Here is a 20,815-nt window from a genome sequence, read left to right on the forward strand (position 1 = left end):
TACTAACAGCCAAGAGGGCTGTGTGTGCGTAACTAGAAGCTGAGGTCTTGAGAGAATTATTACTGTGTGTTACTGTCAACCAAGGTGAGAAAATCCTCAGCTCTGTTGTGAGAAATATAGAAGCTTTTTTGTAATATACATTAGCAAAAATGCTTCTAATAAAAGCTACAGCTGTTTCAAAAGTGTGCACCATGCACCAGCATTTTAAACACAGCACTTGCTCATAGAGCTTTAGATGCTTGAATCATCTTGTAATGACTTGATTTGTTATTTGCTGACATGATAAAAGCCCCACTGACTCTCTCAGCAACTGCAGTATTTAAAATGCTGGTGCACTGAGAATATCTAGATATGCTTCACATGCACGTGCAGAGAAAAATGCTAGCACTAAAACAGTCATAACTTTTACTAGAAACATTTTTGCCAGTACATGCATATTGCAAATATGTTTCTATTGAAAGGTGTAATTCATCTATGAACATTTAAATTTTGACCGGAATGTCCCTTTAAGGATATGGTTGTATGCTGTACTTTAATCTCTTGACTGCTCTCTCTGGCAACCAAGGGGTTAAATTGTTGCTGATACTTGTTACCGGAAGATGACATTTGATACCTACAATTTAAGAGAAAACTGCCTAATGAAGCTACTGTTTCTTTCTTGTAATCAAGGGGATTGCTTTTCTCATAAACCTTTTTCTTTTTTAAGGAGCCAAAACTTTTTAGAAAGTGGTTCAGCCAATACAATACATATCAGAAGATGACTGTGCCAGAACTGGTAAAGTCAAGTTATTCAGAGGTAATGGCGACTTCTCATGTTTACTGTATATAGATAGACACCTCATAAATATATTAGTGTACCATAGAACAAGAAGTGCGCTATTTGTAGAAATTGTATTTAATAACATCATGAATCACATCATATGACTAGAGCAAATCATGTGCGTCAGTCATCTGGGGTGCTGGGGGTTAAAGGTGTCATCACTGAGCCTACAGATGCTGTCTTGCAGATAAATAATTATTATTACTATTATTAATTTTCACAGGCAGTGTATAAAAGCTGAGACAGCAGAGAGAGGAGAGAATGCAAACTGCTAATAACATATTATTGGCGTTCTGCGGGACAGAGGGTGTGTCTGTAATAATGACAGATTCCTTAACTCTCTACTAATGAGTATCCATCTACGTGATGCGCAGTGTCAGCGAATGCAAAATACGTAAAACTAATTCTGAGATGTGCCCAGATTTCATTTATATTGGCACTAACAAGGATTGCACTTTTCTATGTAAATCAATTTGCTATCAAATCCAGCATAAAAATATCTCACTATTAGCAGCATTGCTAAAAAATATTGCATATTAAAAAGAGAAAATATAGTAAGGAATCTCCTTTCTATTGTGTATAATAACATATCTTATTAAGCTAACTGTGATTTTAGAGAGAAGACACAGGTTTGACACAAATACACCTACATTGCATTCAGTGGTGTTCTCATATTCAAATTCATTTGTTAATAATCCATTTATCTGTTTTCATGCATTTGGCCCTCAAAAACACTCCCTAAAGGGGGACAATTCTACAATCAGACAGAAAACTTAAAGGGAAAGTCTAGTCAAAATTAAACTTTCATGATTCAGATAAGGCATGCAATTTTACAACAACTTTCCAATTTACTTTTATAATCAGATTTGCTTTGTTCTCTTGGTATTCTTTGTTGAAAGCTAAACCTAGGTAGGCTCATATGCTAATTGCTAAGCCTTTGAAAGCCACCTCTTATCTCAGTGCATTTTTACCTTTTTTTACAGCTAGAAAGAGCTAATAAAAAGAATATGAAACTTATTTTTTTTCATTCATTCATTTTGATTCAGATAGAGCAGCAATTTTAAAAAACTTTCTAATTTACTCCTATTATTTTTTTTCATTCTCTTGGTATCTTTATTTGAAAAGCAGGAATGAAAGCTTAGTAGCCGGCCTATTTTTGGCTCAGCACCTGGGTAGCACTTGCTGATCATAAGGCCCTAAGTGAGATACACAACTCAATGTAACACTTGGTTTTAGAGACCTCATAACACTGGGGCTACATAGAACCTGGTTAAGCTACTGAGATGAGATCATAAGGGATTAAATGACATATATATTATTAAATACTATATATATATATATATATATATATATATATATATATATATATATATAGCCGGACTGGAACCAAAAAAAGCCCTGGGCATTTAATGGCAAAGAGGCCTCTGACAAAACAAATCAGGTCCATCACATATTCTTCAAATGCGATTTTCACATTCTGTCAGTCACAAGCTGTGAGGTCACCCCGTTCCACCACATGTGTATGTATATATATATATATATATATATATATATATATATATATATATTGCAGGACGTTAAGGTTAGGCCCCCTTTTTATGTTCACCGATGGCCATTAAGAGGGCAGGTCAGTAGGTCAGGATTTGGTACAGGGGCCCACAAGGGATCTAAACCTAGAGGAAGAGCTTCCTCTGCTGCTGGCACTTCCAGGGTTAGAGGCCGTAATAGGGGGGTATAAGGGGGAGGGGCCTTCAAAAATTCAGACTGGAGGAGGGGGCAATTGAGTCTTTCTCCAGCCACTCAGAAGGGGAAGAATTTGTCCCTCCTTCCCCCAATTAAGGGGTAGTGGTCAGAACATTGGGCATTTTAGGGCTGTCCATGTTCATCAGAAGGTTCATAGGGAGCAATTGCTGTGGGTTTCCACTGGGGATAGTAATTATCATGATGGGAGGAGAAGGGTTGTGTCAAATTCCTTCTTCAGCAGATAAGTCTGGAGCTCATCACACAGGTTCCAGGGTGGCGGAGGTCGTGGATGGCGAGGAAGCAGATGCCTTCCGTCTGGCTGATTCCTGGACAGATTCAATTAGATTGGACCCAGATGACGGTGCTGTTTTCTGTGTGACCAAATCTGCGGATGGTGTGGAAGGTGTGGTAGGTGCTGGTGTGTCAGCGGGAAGAAGGGAGGTGAGATTTGAGGTGGACAAGGATTCCGTTAGGAGGAGAGTTTAGACAATTACCAATGTTAACCCTGGGGTTTCACAGGGGAATACAGAGTACAGGGGTAGTGGAAGTGTGAAACGGTGGGGTGGGGTGCAGGAGATAATGGAAGGGGCAGGGCTCTCCGGTGCCAAGAGAAATAAAGGGTGTTCTTCTGTTGGGATGGCCTGTTCCTCTGGATAGGTAAAAAGGGGATTGTTATTTCCGTATGGGGATATGTCACAAAATACTATTTTGCAGGTACAGTCGGATCCTTCACGGTCTGTGGAATTAGACCAGAGCGCTGGTGGGACAGACCGAATGCCCTGGTTCCGGTTAAGGAGGTGGATGTGGCGGCTGCTGCAGGTAAGCAGACTCAATCTGTACATGTTGGGGAAGTGGGTAGAGGTGTGGGTCATGAGTGGTCTGCCAATGACTCAGCTTCAGTGAAGATCTTAGAGGGTATTCAAGAGTTGCTTAGGAGTATGGAGGCATCAGGGGTGACTACAGCTCCTTCTGCCCCTACTACCAGAGCTAGCGCTGCGGAATCTGTTGGCGCTCTACAAATAACCGATAATAATAATGGGTCCCAGAAATGGTGGTGGCTCCCAATTTATTGTCAGGTTTAGGTGAAAAGGGGTTTGACAGGCCTGTAGTGATGGCAAGGCCTGTGCAGCTGGTTCAGCCGGGACAGATTACACAACAGTCTGGTGGGAGTGACAAAGCAAATGACAGTTCGGAACTGAGGGTAGCGGACACAGCTATGTCCAGATCATGCTTATGCTCGATTGGACCTTTGGGGTTACATTTACCAAAAGAGACTAAAGATAAAATTTGGAGGAGGGAATACATTGAATTGCTCTCTTTGTTGCCTTTGGAGCAATCTTTCGAATTGCCTGAGGACTTTAAGAAGGAGGCTTCCAAGAAAGAGGAAGATGAACGTAAGAAGCGTTATAGGAATCTCCCTAAAACATTTACTAACTGGTTCCAGGCTTTCGTTATATACGCAAGTGTGATGGCGGAAAAGTTTCCTGGGCAGGGTGCCTCTCTGTTTTGTTACTTGGATGAGGTTGCTGCAGCTCAGCGTACTTAAAGGGACATTAAACCCAATTTTTTTCTTTCATGATTCAGATAGAGTATACATATGTAAACAACTTTTCAATGTACTTCTATTATTAATTTTGCTTCATTCTCTTAGAATCCTTTCTTGAAGAAGCAGCAATGCATTACTGGGAACTACCTGAACACATTGGTAAGCCAGTCACAAGAGGCATATATGTGCAGCCACCAATCAGTAGCTAGCTCCCAGCTTCTAAGTCTATCTAGATATGCTTTAAAACAAAGTATACAAAGGGAACAAAGCAAATTAGATAAAAGAAGTACATTGAAAAGTTGTTTAAATTTGTGTGCTCTGTCTAAATCATGAAAGAATTTTTTTGGGTTTTATGTCCCTTTAAGGAGTAATGGCTTGGTAGTCGTATGATGAACACTTTCATCAGTGACTAGCGGTTTAATCAGAGATGAAATGAGATGACAGGGTTATGGGGCTTTGGTTGAAGGTCATGACACCGCTTTGTGCTTCCCAGGCCTTTCGGGGGTCCGCCGGCGGCCCGGCTGCTTCCGGTTCATCTGCCCCTTTAAAAAGGGATTCTGTTTTGCCTTTAATGAAGGACAATGCAAGTGCTGTGCCTTGTGCAAGTTTCGTCATGAGTGCTCCGGATGTGGGGGTGGACACTCCTATGCCAAGTGCTTCAAAAAGGGTACATTTCTCAGTAGGCATGACTGGTCTGACAAAGGGGGCAACTCCAATCCGAGTGGAAAAGATGGAGCGATGGCTAGGCCGATACGGCAATAAACAGGGTTTCCTTGAGAAAGCTGCCACACTGTTACACGGCTTTACTTATGGTTTTGTTATTCCGTCGGTAGGCGGTTCAGGCTAAGGTGGATATTGAGGCAGCTTTCCGTCTTTTGCCGGTTCATCCGGTTTCGCACAGGTTGCTGGGGTGTTTCTTTGACAGAGTTTATACGTGGACCTGTGTCTCCCAATGGGGTGTTCCATCTCTTGCTCCCTGTTCGAGAGTTTCAATTCGTTCTTAGAAAGGGTAGTCCGCGAGCAGTCTGGTTTCTCATATGTGGTCCATTACCTGTACACAGTTGAGGGATACTTTCTTTGAGATTGCTAGAGAATTCGGGGTGCCTATAGCCATTGAAACATTGGAAGGTCCTTCTACAGTGCTTAGCTTTCTGGGAATCATGATTGATTCGGATAACATGGAATGCAGACTTCCCAAGAACAAGGTGTTTGATTTGCAAATGCTTTGAAAGCAAAAAAGATGAAGTTGAGGGAGATGTAATCATTGTTGGGAAAACTTAATTTTGCTTGTCGCATTACTCCTTTTGGGAGAATTTTTTGCAGGCGGCTAGCTTTGGCTACGGCCGGGGTTAGTCGTCCTCATCACTTTGTTTGGCTTTCGAAAGAGCTCAAATGCGACCTTCGAATTTGGGCAGATTTCCTTAACAATTTTAATGGATCTGCTTTGATGCAAGCTCCCAGAATTACATGTGATGAATTGGGGTTGTACACGGATGCAGCAGGCAGTGTGGGTTTTGGAGTGATTTTTCAGAACGAATGGTGTGCTGCTGAATGGCCAGGCGAGTGGAAATAGGCTGAGTTGGTAAAAAAACTTGTTTTTTCTGGAATTGTTTCCAGTATTGGTGGCTATGCATGTGTGGGATTGAACATTTGAGAACAGGTTGGTGCTATTCTACATAGACAACATGGGGGTGGTCATGGCGGTGAATGCATTAACTGCCTCTTCGCCACCAGTCATCAGATTGTTGAGGGTGTTTGTGTTGCAATGCATGCGTCTGAATGCAATGGTAAGAGCAAAGCATATAGCCAGGGTTAACAACTCTTTTTTCAGTGGCAATGCTTTTGGGAACTGGCGCCTCAAGCGGACAAGGTGGGGAAGTCCTTCCCGATGTGGTTGTGGAACCTTGGTACGGAGGACTAGCAAATTTTGTGAGGTCTTCCTAAGCGCAAAGTAAGTGGTGAGCATATGCAAATGTCTGGGCTGAATGTGAAGCTTTACTTGCCGGTAATGGCATTGTGGAAGGTGACAGGGCATGTGTGGACGTGCTGCTACATTGGTTGTGGAAGTGGGGACCTTGTAGGTTGTCTCCATCTATGATTGATAAAAAACTAGCAGCCCTGGCATTTTGATTCAAGTTGTTGGGTGTGGTGGATTTGACTAAAAAATATTTGCATACATCAGATTGTTAAGGAAATGAAGAAAGGGGTGGGGCGTACAAAGGACAGATGGTGCCCAGTTTCTTTTTCATTATTGGTTAGGTTGCTGACAGTATTACTGACAGTCTGTACAACCATTTATGAGGCATCCCTGTTTATGGTCGCCTTCGTGTTGGCCTTCTTTGGAGCATTTAGAATCTCAGAGTTAGTCAGTGGCAATAAATGGTCCCACGTGGGGTTGGGAGTTGAGGATGTGGTGGTTACGGACTCGCAAGTGTCCATTTACAAAAGAAAATCAAAAATTGATCAGTTGGGAAAGTTGAAGTCTGTTACATTGTTCCCAAAAGAGGTTCCATTTTGTCCTTGTGTTGCCATGTGTAAATATTTATGTTTAAGGCCAAATGTTGGGGGGTCTTTGTTACTACATGAAGATGGTCTGGCTTTGTCACAATTTCAGTTCAGGGCTGTGTTGGCGAAGGCCTTGGGAGAGTTGGGTTTAAATCCGGGAGACTTTGGTTCCCATTTATTCAGTATTGGGGCAGCCACTGAGGCTGCTGCGTTAGGTTTGGGCGAGGACGTTATCAAGGGTGTGGGTAGGTGGACCTATTCCAGGTTTTGTTCTTATGTGCGTCCGCATTTGAGAGTTTAAGTTGCTTATGGTTGTTTGTTTATTTTGTTGTAGGTCCGGTACACGTATGGGTGGTTGGACACTCATTTATATATTGGGCCAGAAGAGCTGCAGCAGTCAAGACAGATGGTCTCCAGGTGGGTTTTGATAGGAAGGCAGTAATTGTAAAATGGTTTGGAATCAGGAGTCTTAGATGGGATCAGTTGTTGATGTTGGTGGTTGATTAGGCTAAACAATTTACACCTCCAGATATTTTGGTGGTTCATGCGGGTGGTAACAACCTAGGTTTTTTGCCTAAGAGGGAACTGGTATGTAGGATCAAAAGAGATCTAGCTAGATTGCTGGAGCTGTTTCCAAGTTTAACTATTGTCTAGTCGAATATTGTTCCTAGATTTGTGAAGAGGGCGGCTTGGAATCACGACAGGTTGAATAACAGTCGTAAGAAAGTCAATAAGCTGGTCACAGCATTTATGCAAAGGGTAGGAGGAGTGGTAGTTCACCACAGGGACTTGGAGGATGTAGGAAATGGAGAATTGTATTTAAAGGATGGAGTACATCTTAATATTTTTGGCTTGAGGCTGTTTGTCTTGGGGATCCAAGAGGCTTTGAAAGAGTTGGTGTGAGGGGTGGCGGGTCTGGGCTGTCTGTTAGTCAGTCCAGTCTATGGCAGGTGCTAGTCTCCTCATGTAAGCGAGTTGACTACGGCCATAAATGAATGGATAAACCTCCCCACGGGGTGGGAGAGCAGGTTAAGTAGCTTCTTGAATATCCAAAAAGGGAACAACTGGCGCTGTTAGAACCAGCTAGGATTTAAACTATCATATAAGTGTGTGTAAATATTGACTCCTAAAACCTCTCTAGGTAGTGAAGTGTGGCTATATGGCCGTGTGAAGAAATTCAAATTCAAAAGAGTCCCTATAAGGGGTGGCAAATTTCTATAGGAATAATACAATAAATATAATGGTGATATAAATCAGTAAAAGTGAATAACTGTTGCAAAAATAAAAAATGTGTGAGCATGTGCGGGTGATTATGATAATTACCAAACATAAAATAGGAAATTATATGAAAACAAGATATAAAATAGTTGGAAACGATAAAAAATCTTATAACAATTTAATCTAAATATAAAACAACATATCCGTTTAAAACAACATCTGTTTAAAACAATTATTCAATGTGAAGTTAAAAGTAGGGACGTCTCCCTTAATGATATCTGAAACAAGTGGTCTGACCAACATAGATTGGTAAATGAATATCAATTCGGAATAGGTGGTAAAAAGAGAGTTCCTAAATGCATAAAAGTCACAGTCAAACGTAAATGGTAAAGTACCTTACTGATATCCGTCTAGATAAAACGGCCTCCAGGCCGATGTGCAGCTCCTTAGCTCCTTACTGTTGAGCGCCTATCTGTGTGTGCCGGGGTCGTTCGCGGCTTAGTACAAACCGCACGCCTCTGATTCTTTTGGCGGTCAGGTGGCACACCCCTCTTCTGATAGGCTGTGGTGATACACGCTTCGTAAGACGTGTATGGAGGTATAAACAGTTACAATGAAAATAACTGAATGCTCCTTGTAGTTAAGGCGGCTGTTTTTATCCCAAATGCTTGAACAGGCTTTAACAAATAAACTTGCAGCCTTTAAAAGATCTGCTGCAAATGAGGTGATGATTCTTGATGACTACACTTATTAGTTGCTGTTCAGATCCCTGGTCCTCGGGGTGGCTTTACCTCCTAAATCATAGAAATTAGAGAGTCCACAGGAGGGGCTGGATTGCAGCTTTTAGTGTATATCAATCGTGAATATGTCCTGGTGATAGTAGTATTGTGGCTGGAGTAAATTCTACGCGTTTCACCCTAGGAGGGCTTTATCAAGATACCTCAGCCTATCAGAAGAGGGGTGTGCCACCTGACAGCCAATAGAATCAGAGGCGTGCGGTTTGTACTAAGCCACAAACAACCCCGGCACACACAGATAGGCGCTCAACAGTAAGAAGCTAAGGAGCTGCACATCTGCCTGGAGGCCGTTTTATCTAGACGGATATCAGTAAGGTACCTTACCATTTACGTTTGACTGTGACATTTATGCATTTAGGAACGCTCTTTTCACCACCTATTCCAAATTGATATTCATATACCAATCTAAGTTGGTCAGACCACTTGTTTCAGATATCATTAAGGGAGATGTCCCTACTTTTAACTTCACATTGAATAATTGTTTTAAACAGATGTTGTTTTAAATGGATATGTTGTTTTATATTTAGATTAAATTGTTATAAGATTTTTTATGGTTTCCACCTATTTTATATCTTGTTTTCATATCATTTAATATTTTATGTTTGGTAATAATCATAATCACCCGCACATGCTCACACATTTTTTGTTTTTTGCAACAGTTATTCACTTTTACTGATTTATATCACCATTATATTTATTGTATTATTCCTATAGAAATTTGCCACCCCTTATAGGGACTCTTTTGAATTTGAATTTCTTCACACGGCCATATAGCCACACTTCACTACTTAGAGAGGTTTTAGGAGTCAATATTTGCACACACTTATATGGTAGTTTAAATCCTAGCTCCTTCTAACAGCGCCAGTTGTTCCATTTTTTGATATTCATTGTTTCACATAAACTTCTGAGGAGGAGGAGTTTTTTAAACTAGGCTCATAGGATTTATAGTTAACGCCAATTCTCACTCCCATATTTTAAGTAGCTTCTTGGACACAGGGTTCATTGGAGTTGTGGGTAAAATAACGGACTTAATTTAAGTTCAGGTAATTTAAAGTACGGCCTGGTCAACAAGAAAAGGAAGGATGAAGATTTAAGAATGGGACTAGCATTTCCGGGTTGTGTTCTAGCTGGTTCTAGTTAATAAAGTTATATATGGTTATAAAGAGTTATTTATTTATTTCTGCTTTCTTAAAATGGTTATTTAATAAAAGGCTGTGGCCAGAATTTTACCAAACAACAAGTCTCAGTGTATTTATAGAGGTTAAAGGTAAATAAGGTTTGAAGGCAGGGACGTGCAGTCATAGGAGGCAGGGGAGGCCCGGCTTCCCCTGCCATATGGAGCCAAAGTTTAATTAAATTAATTTTAATTAAAAAAAAATTGTAAAAAAAATAAATAAAAGAAAAATGACCTTTTTTTTACCCATGTAATGCTATGGAGAGGCATCATACAGGACTGCATCTCTCCATAGCAAAACATGGATACATTTCTTCAATAGCAGCAGCACCACCCACTGTTTGTAAAACTACCTTAAAACTACCTGAAGCAAAAATGACCAATAGGAGGCATCCCTCATGATGCCTCTTAGCGAGGGAGTCAATCCGAGAAGTAAAAACTCATTTAAACTTTTCTTGGCATTATTAGTTATGCAGGGGAGAATAAGAAATGGAGGAAGAAGTGCACAGTAAGGGGTAGGGTTTATAGCTTTCCTCATTCTGTTAAATGATAGTGTTAATATTAATGCTTTTAATGTAATCTGTAAGCTTTCTACTTATTAACAATGTTGATTGTTGTGAATGAGGAGTGCTGGTAATGAGAATAGCTTCCCACATTTTGTGGAGTTGTGCAGGACACAACACTAACTGGTTAAATGCAAGTCAATAGATAATAAATAAATAGCCCTGAGATAAGGGGACTGTCTGTAGAGGCTTAAATACAAGATATTAGATACAATTCCAATCGTCATTGTGTAACCGGCTAATTTAATCGTAAATTTAAGCTACCTCTATTAGGTTCATATATGTGCTTCTCATGTGTATCATAGCCACTGCCTCACTAGCCTCTGAGCTCACTGCACGTCACTGTTTGAAGGGGACAGAATTTTGACGAGTCAGGGGGTCAAGTTAGCCCCTGGACATTGCACAGCATAAGAGGAAGGGGCCTTTGACCCCTGGGAGGAAACAGGACCTATGATGCTGCAAAAGGGGTGGGTCTTAAGGAGGCCGGTATTTAAGGGGAGATGAGGCGGCCATCTTAGCGCCAGAAAACTTTTTCAAAGCAGCAAGTTGCCCTCCCTCCCATATTTTGAGGTGTTCTTTGTTTTATATTTGCCACAGCGGGGGCGGGTGCTATTACCCTCACGTAAGCAAGTTGACTATGGCCATAAGTGAAAGGGTTAACCTCCCCACGGGGTGGGAGAGCAGATAAGGTAGCTTCTTGGACACGGGATTCCTTGGAGTTGTGGGTAAAATAACGGACTTAATTTAAGTCCAGGTAATTTAAAGTACGGCCTGGCCAACAAGAAATGGGAGGATGAAGATTTAAGAATGGGAATAGCTGTGTTCTAGCTGGTTCTAGTTAATAAAGTTATATATGGTTATAAAGAGTTATTTATTTTTGTTTTCTTAAAATGGCTTTTTAATAAAATGCTGTGGCCAGAATTTTACCAAACAACAAGTCTCAGTGTATTTATTTATAGAGGAAGGTTAAAGGTAAATAAGGTTTGAAGGGAACGGAATTTTGACGAGTCAGGGGGTCAAGATTTATAATTTCAAACCTAAATAAGATGCAGCAGGACAAACGTTGTCAAAATAAACTTGCTGCACATACCTTTCATGTGGGGGAGAAAACTGCAGATACATCTAAGGTTGTGTGGTGCCGATCAACAGCACCGCAAACATTGACAGTGTGTACATATGTAATTATGTGTTTATATATGTATATATGTCTGTAAATACATAAATACACATATAAATACATATATATATATATATATATATATATATATATATATATATATATATATATATATATATACACACACAGTATATATACCCCGCTTCTATGAGTGCTTTCAAAAAGTTTTTTTCTGTTTATCCTGGGGACTTTTTATAATAATAATAATAATTATACTGAAGTAACGGTATTAATCATCATGATGTCATTATCGATAGTAGCAGAGACTCCCACTACCAATATATGTAATACCATTGGCAACTTATTCTCACTATCAAAAGAGGACGATTTAGATCTACAGGGGCTGGAATTAGAGGACCTATTTGGTTTGGATGGGCCGGGTGTACAACTAAGTGAATTGTTCTCACAGGTGGAACGTTTAAGATTAAAGGAACAAAGATTAAAACTTGATACCTGGACATTTAACAAATATGGACTTCTTAAAATGATTCCAAGAGGTTTACGTGTATATAAGTTTCCAACCTTTGAAACCTCAGATTAGATTTTCATTCAAGAGTGGAATGATGTCTTGTCTGAGTGTTCTTTATGTTTTATGCAATTGTTTGTTAATTATAAAACTGCACAATTACTAGCTGTAAGACAGCAAATAGAAGATCTACAATTAGAGTTAAATACATTTAAAGTGGTTGAAGGGTATGGAGTTTTAGACAAAACTTTACAAGATACTATTGCGACCAATAAAACACAAATTATACAAACCAAACATATAAAGTATTTAAGGGATAAAAATGACTATCAGAGTGGTCAGGTCTTTATTTGGAGAAGGAAGAACTGAAGAAGAAGTTTTACAAACACTAACAAAAGCAATCAGCAACATTAAAAAATGTTGGCAAATTTGACTGAGGGTACTCAGATTAAAACGAATAAAAAAACTAAATAGATCTAAGGGTAAACATAGAGTGACCTTCTCAGATATTGAACCAGAAACCACTGATGATGATGGTTATCTATCAGCTTTTTCTAGCTCTTATGAAGATAGTGGGGATTTAGATATGGGGGATAGTGATGCCACAAATAATTTGATAGATATTGTGGTAAATTATCAGGTTGTCTTACCTACCAATAAGTCTACCAGAGAGAATCTAGGAGCAATACCAAAAGCACAGGGAGAAATACATAAGAACCCCATTAAACCTATTTTATCCAATAAACAGACATCTAATAGTAAATTGCACAAAGTTAATGAGCAGGTTTTTCAGGTGGACACAACACAAACCAAAGGAGGATGGCAGAATACACCCCTACCGCAGAGAGGGAGAGGCAAATATCTGCTCAGGAACACAACTGTTCCCAAATAATAAAACAGATGGATGTAATCAATATATCCTCCTATGCCCTTAATGAATTAGAAATAAGAGTGTTGAGATTTGGTTTAAATTTCAGCCCTGCTAGGAATTTTGATCTCTTCCAGACCATCCTTGATGAAAACAAGTTTGTACGACAGCTTACTCTTAAAAAACATTACTCAGAATCAGCTGAGTCATTTGTAAGCAGGGAATCCAGGGATGGTCTGGAAGAAATACATCTCTTAAATTTTGAAGATACACGTAGCATGTTGACTTTGAGAACATTAGATAGCACTGACATATTGGGTATACCATATGATCGTGCAAAAGGGCGTACGATCAACATTAAATCTAATTTTTACCCCATTCAATCAAGGGGTAAACAATTGGAATTATTTAATGAAAGAGTATTGGAAAACCTTACTGCACTTTCACAAGATAATACCCATATTAAATCTAATCTCACTTATAAAGAAAGAGAAGCCATAAAGTCACTACAGTCAAATAACTTGTTGGTTATTAAATATTCTGACAAGGGCGGCAGCGTCGTTGTCATGGACAGAAGTCTTTATATATCTGAGGCACAGCAAGAACTGGGTGACCCTAATGTATATGTAGAGCTAATTTGTAACCCCACTGGTAGGTTCCAGAAGGAGCTGATGTCACTTTTGGATGATGGTGTTGAAATAGGCATTTTGGATAAGAAAACAGCTATGGGACTGAATGTTAAAGACCCAGTTTTACCTATTTTCCACCACCTCTCAAAGGTACATAAGGGCCTGGAAAATGTGAAGGGCCGCCTGATTGTTGCAGGGTTGGCTCACTTCTTGAGCCAACATCTGAATGGCTAGACACGTATTTACAACCCCTTGTGAAAAAGTTACCTAGCTATATTAGGAACACCACACATGTATTAAAACTAATGGAGACAATTGATTGGCTACCTAATTATAAATGGTTAACTGTAGATGTGGTCTCCCTATATTCAGCAATTCCACATGATAAGGGGCTTGAAGCTAATAAATTCTTTTTTGACAATGACACAAACTTGAGTGAGGTTTTCAAATGTTATTTGATTAAAGTGGTTGAGTTTCTCTTGAGCCATAATTATTTTATGTTTGAGGGGGTTTTCTTTCTGCAAAGGCATGAAACAGCTATGGGGGCCAAATTTGCGCCCTCATATGCCAACCTGTTCATGGGTTGGTGGGAGCTGTTCGCGTCTTTGCGGATGAGAACCCCTTCATTAACCACATTTGTTTTTACAGAAGGTTCATTGACAATCTTTTGTTTATTTGGCAAAGGGATGAAGTGACAATACAATATTTTGTAGAATACCTTAATGCAAATGATAAAGGTATTGAATTCACCCATAGTTGTCATTCATCAGAGATTGTGTTTCTGGACCATCTGTTGACCTTTGATGAAGCAACTAAAAAAGTTAATACTTCATTGCACCGTAAACCAATTGCCTGTAATTGCCTCCTACATGCACATAGCAACCATCCACAACATGTGTACAAAGGCATTTTGAAGGGGCAGCTCCCTAGAGCTAGAAGAAATTGTAGCCTAGACTCAGATTTTGGTAGTACAGAGCGCCTCAAATAGGGCTAGGTGGAGGGAGAGCCCTTATGGGAATTAGGTACTCAAGCTGTTATTCTAATTGTTGTACTGATAACCTGAGATCCCAATGTAAAATCAAAACTTTATATAGGTTAAAAACTTAGATAAATCAATTACAATATAACAAAAGTAAAAGCACAAATGGTTAAAAAAGTGTGGCTCCACAATGTACAGTTGTACAGAGTTTTAACAAATGTACAGAATTAAAACATTATACTCCTGAAATTGACCACTGTATTCTATTAGTTGAGGTGCCTGATAATGTGGGCCATTAGAGCTGTATCCGTGGAACGACTACAGTGAATGCAATGTCCGTGGGATGTTTAGAGTGGGGGACTTGGAGTGAGAGATCTAAATGTGGTTGGATAATTTTATGAAGTTATCTTGACTACTAAATCAATTAGGCCTAGATTTAGAGTTGGGCGGTAGCCGTCAAAACCAGCGTTAGAGGCTCCTAACGCTGGTTTTTACCGCCCTCTGGTATTTGGAGCCAGTCATTAAAGGGTCTAACGCTCACTTTCCAGCCGCGACTTTTCCATACCGCAGATCTCCTTACGTCAATTGCGTATCCTATCTTTTCAATGGGATCTTCCTAACGCCGGTATTTAGAGTCGTGGCTGAAGTGAGCGTTAGAAATCTAACGACAAAACTCCAGCCGCAGAAAAAAGTCAGTAGTTAAGAGCTTTCTGGGCTAACGCCGGTTCATAAAGCTCTAAAGTACACTAACACCCATAAACTACCTATACACCCCTAAACCGAGGTCCCCCCACATCGCCGCCACTCTATTAAATTTTTTAACCCCTAATCTGCCGCTCCGTACACCGCCGCCAACTACATTATCCCTATGAACCCCTAATCTGCTGCCCCTAACACCGCCGACCCCTATATTATATTTATTAACCCCTAATCTGCCGCCCCCGTTATCGCTGACCCCTGCACATTATTATTAACCCCTAATCTGCCGCTCCGTACACCGCTGCCACCTACATTATAGCTATGTACCCCTAATCTGCTGCGCCTAACACCGCCGACCCCTATATTATATTTATTAACCCCTAATCTGCCCCCCTCAACGTCGCCTCCACCTGCCTACACTTATTAACCCCTAATCTGCCGAGAGGACCGCACCGCTACTATAATAAAGTTATTAACCCCTAATCCGCCTCACTCCCGCCTCAATAACCCTAGAATAAATAGTATTAACCCCTAATCTGCCCTCCCTAACATCGCCGACACCTAACTTCAAGTATTAACCCCTAATCTGCCGATCGGAGCTCACCGCTACTCTAATAAATTTTTAAACCCCTAAAGCTAATTCTAACCCTAACCCTAACACCCCCCTAAATTAAATATAATTTTATTCTAACTAAATAAATTAACTCTTATTAAATAAATTATTCCTATTTAAATCTAAATACTTACCTGTAAAATAAACCCTAATATAGCTACAATATAAATAATAAGTATATTGTAGCTATTTTAGGATTAATATTTATTTTACAGGTAACTTTGTATTTATTTTAACCAGGTACAATAGCTATTAAATAGTAAAGAACTATTTAATAGTTACCTAGTTAAAATAATTACAAAATTACCTGTAAAATAAATCCTAACCTAAATTACAATTAAACCTAACACTACACTATAAATAAATTAATTAAATAAAATACCTACAATTATCTACAATTAAACCTAACACTACACTATCAATAAATTAATTAAATACAATATCTACAAATAAATACAATGAAATAAACTAACTAAAGTACAAAAAATAAGAAAATATTTACAAACATTAGAAAAATATTACAACAATTTTAAACTAATTACACCTACTCTAAGCCCCCTAATAAAATAACAAAGACTCCAAAAATAAAAAAAAATGCCCTACCCTATTCTAAATTAAAAAAGTTCAAAGCTCTTTTACCTTACCAGCCCTGAACAGGACCCTTTGCGGGGCATGCCCCAAAGAATTCAGCTCTTTTGCCTGTAAAAAAACATACAATACCCCCCCAACATTACAACCCACCACCCACATACCCCTAATCTAACCCAAACCCCCCTTAAATAAACCTAAAACTAAGCCCCTGAAGATCTTCCTACCTTATCTTCACCATGCCAGGTCTTGATCCAAGCCTCGGAAGTGTTGATCCAAGCCCAAGCGGGGGGCTGAAGAGTGACGTCCATCCTCGGGCTGAAGTCTGGATCCAAGCGGCGGCTGAAGAAATCCATCATCGGGCTGAAGTCGGAAGTCCATCATCGGGATGAAGTCTTCTATCAAGCAGCTTCTTCAATCTTTTTTCTTCCGGAGCGGAGCCATCTTCTTCCCAGCCGACGCGGATCCATCCTCTTCTAACGACGCCTACTAGCCGAATGACGGTTCCTTTAAATGACGTCATCCAAGATGGCGTCCATCGAATTCCGATTGGCTGATAGGATTCTACAACTTATTAAAGTGATAAAAGGCGGTTTACGCACTGGGGCCTTATGAGATGATCTATAGCTATCCTCTTTGGGGAGATGATCTTTATCTCTCCTCTTTGGGGAGATGATATTTAGCTCTCCTCTTTGATGAGATGATCTATAGCTCTCCTCTTTGGTGAGATGATATTTAGCTCTCCTCTTTGGTTAGATGATCTATAGCTCTCTTCTTCGGTGAGATAATCTATAGCTCCTCTCTTTGGTGAGATGATCTATAGCTCTCCTCTTTGGTGAGATGATCTATAACGCCCCTCTTTGGTGATATTATCTATAGCTATCCGCTTTGGTTAGATGATCTTTAGCTCTCCTCTTTGGTGATATGATCTATAGCTCTCCACTTTAGTTAGATGGTCTTTAGCTCTCCTCTTTGGTGAGATGATCTATAGCTCTTCTCTTTAGTGAGATGATCTATAGCTCTCCTCTTTGGTGAGATGATCTATAGCTCTTCTCTTTAGTGAGATGATCTATAGCTCTACTCTTTGGTGAAAGCCTGAGTGGACTCACACTACAACTTCTTTGTTGAGTTATACAACTTATTAGAGTGATAAAAGTGGTTTACGCAGTGGGGGCCTTATGAGATGATCTATAGCTCTCCTCTTTGGTGAGATGATCTATAGCTCTCCTCTTTGAAGAGATGATCTTTAGCTCTCCTCTTTGTTGAGACGATTTATAGCTCTTCTCTTTAGTGATATGATCTATAGCTCCCCTCTTTGGTTAGATGATCTTTAGCTCTCCTCTTTTGTGAGATGATCTATAGCTCTTCTCTTTAGTGAGATGATCTATATAGCTCTCCTCTTTGGTGAGTTGATCTATAGCTCTTCTCTTTAGTGAGATGATCTATAGCTCTCTTCTTTGGTAAAAGCCTATGTGGACTCACACTACAACCACTTCTTTGTTGAGTTATATATGCTATATGATATATACCAAAGAGGAGAGCTATATGATCTATAGCTCTCCTCTTTGATGATATAATCTATAACTATCCTATTTGGTGAGATGACCTATAACTCTCTCTTTTTTGGTGAAATGATCTATAGCTCTCCTCTTTGGTGAGATGAGCTATAGCTTTCTTCTTTGGTGAGATGACTGTATGAGCTGTTTATCTGGCAATGCATGTTCTTAACATGAAGGTGAGACACACACACATTACAATATAATGCTCAAAAACAGCCAGCAAAGATGTTGTGTGATTTCTTTATATGCTGGGGTGTTTTTAACCATCAGACCCTGGGTCTTTACTGGAGTGAGCAGACCATGGCCTATTAGAAGAGAATACTGCTTTGTATGGTCGCACAGCTTAACATATACCCAGAACGAGTGGACAAATAATGATACATATTTAGCTGTAATGACCAAGAAAGTGAATTACTGAAGATGTTCAATAAGTGAGAAAACTGAGCACTATTTTGTTGTGCTGAATAGCCAAAGTTGAATCTTGATTCATAATGCAATGGTTTGTATAATAAATATAAATAAGTGACCATCTGAATGATTTACTAGCATAAAATATAAGTCTTAAGTTTTTAGAACCATTTCTAACCAGCTAAAATGAATTGTCATTGAAATAAATAGCATAGAAGAACAGATGCCAAGAAAAGGTTGCAAAGTTTAATATAGAGAGGGACATGTGCCAGGGCTCACAGGCAAATCAGAGCTTTTTATTGTGTTAAATAGCTAAGCTTTTTTTTTCCTGCACGGATTGTGTCTTTAACATCTCACAATTCCCTGCAACGTGAGAGGAGACCTTGTGAAATGGAATCGTTTGCTACATGTTATTAATACTAGAACGCATCTCCTGCCTGCCTGGATACTCCGGATTTCTATCTCTCTGGGCCAAGTAGGCAAGTTGCCAGGAAGCGTAGAGGAATAAAAAGCATTTGGCTGCAGTCAAACTCATAGCTCCGTCTAATCCAGAGCTCGGCGTGTAGAGAAATAACACACAGAACAAAACAAGCAACATTAGAATATATTTTCCATTAGCTGAGGTTCAGTTCTATGGAGAACTGCTTTGTGTAACCTGCTTTATACAGCTGAGCACAACTCGCATTGAAGCTTTAAGTGCGCTGAGCATTGCTGACGAATAGCGACCTTGGAGCTGAGGACACAGATCAATTTTACTTTAAATGGTTTGTGTAACACTTGATTGCAGGAATATGAAACTGTGCACAAAATCAGCTGGGGAAAATAAAACTCTTACACCGAGATTATGAGTTTTGCGTTAGCCTTAAAAAGCAGCGTTGAGAGGTCCCAACGCTGCTTTTTTTTACCTAACGCTGGTATTACGAGACTGACAGGTAGAGGCTCACCGCTCACTTTTATTCCGCGACTCGAGGCTACCGCAAATCCCCTTACGTCAATTGCGTATCTTTTTAATGGGATTTGCCTAATGCTGGTATTACGAGTCTTGGAAGAAGTGAGCGGTAGACCCTCTCCTGTCAAGACTCCTGCCGCATTTAAAAGTCAGTAGTTAAGAGTTTTATGGGCTAACGCCGGAACATAAAGCTCTTAACTACAGTGCTACAAAGTACACTAACACGATAAACTACCTATGAACCCCTAAACCGAGGCCCCCCACATCGCAAACACTATAATATAAATTTTTAACCCCTAATCTGCCGACCGGACATCGCCGCCACCTACATTATACCTATGAACCCCTAATCTGCTGCCCCTAACATCGCCGACACCTACGTTATATTTATTAACCCCTAAACTGCCGCCCCCAACGTCATCGTCACCTACCTACAATTATTAACCCCTAATCTGCCGACCGGACATCGCCGCCACTTTATTAAATTTATTAACCCCTAAACCTAAGTCTAACCCTAAGTCTAACCCTCCCTAACTTAAATATAATTTAAATTAAACTAAATTAATTTAACATAATTAAATAAATTAATTCTATTTAAAACTAAATACTTACCGATAAAATAAAGCCTAAGCTAGCTAAAATATAACTAATAGTTATATTGTAGCTAGCTTAGGATTTATACTTATTTTACAGGCAACTTTGTATTTATTTTAACTAGGTACAATAGTTATTAAATAGTTATTAACTATTTAATAACTACCTAGCTAAAATAAGTACAAAATTACCTGTAAAATAAATCCTAACACTACACTATCATTAAATAAATTACCTAAACTACCTACAATGAATTACAATTAAATTCAATAAACTAAATTACGAAGAAAAAACACACTAAATTACAGAAAAAAAATTACAAGAATTTTAAACTAATTACACCTAATCTAATCTCCCTAATAAAATAAAAAAGTACCTCAAAATAATAAAATTTCCCTACCCTATACTAAATTACAAATAGCCCTTAAAAGGGCCTTTTGCAGGGCATTGCCCCAAAGTAATCAGCTCTTTTACCTGAAAAAGAAAAATACAATACCCCCCCAACATTAAAACCCACCACCCACACACCCCTACTCTAAAACCCACCCTTAAAAAAACCTAACTCTAACCCCCTGAAGATCTCTCTACCTTGAGCCGTCTTCACCCAGCCGGGCACAAGTGGTTCTCCATACAGCAGAAGTCTTCATCCGATCGGGGCAGAAGAGGTCCTCCAGACGGCAGAAGGCTTCATCCAGGCTGCATCTTCTATCTTCATCCTTCCGGAGCGGAGCCATCTTCTATCCAGCCGACACGGAGCCATCCTCTTCAAACGACGTCCTAACGAAGAATGAAGGTTCATTTAAATGACGTCATCCAAGATGGCGTCCCTTGAATTCATCCTATTGGCTGATGCAATCAGCCAATAGGATTGAGGTTGCATTCTATTGGCTGATTGGAACAGCTATCTTGTAGGAATAGCT

The sequence above is a fragment of the Bombina bombina genome, chromosome 7, assembly GCF_027579735.1.
Source record: "Bombina bombina isolate aBomBom1 chromosome 7, aBomBom1.pri, whole genome shotgun sequence".
NCBI classification, from domain to species: Eukaryota; Metazoa; Chordata; class Amphibia; order Anura; family Bombinatoridae; genus Bombina; species Bombina bombina.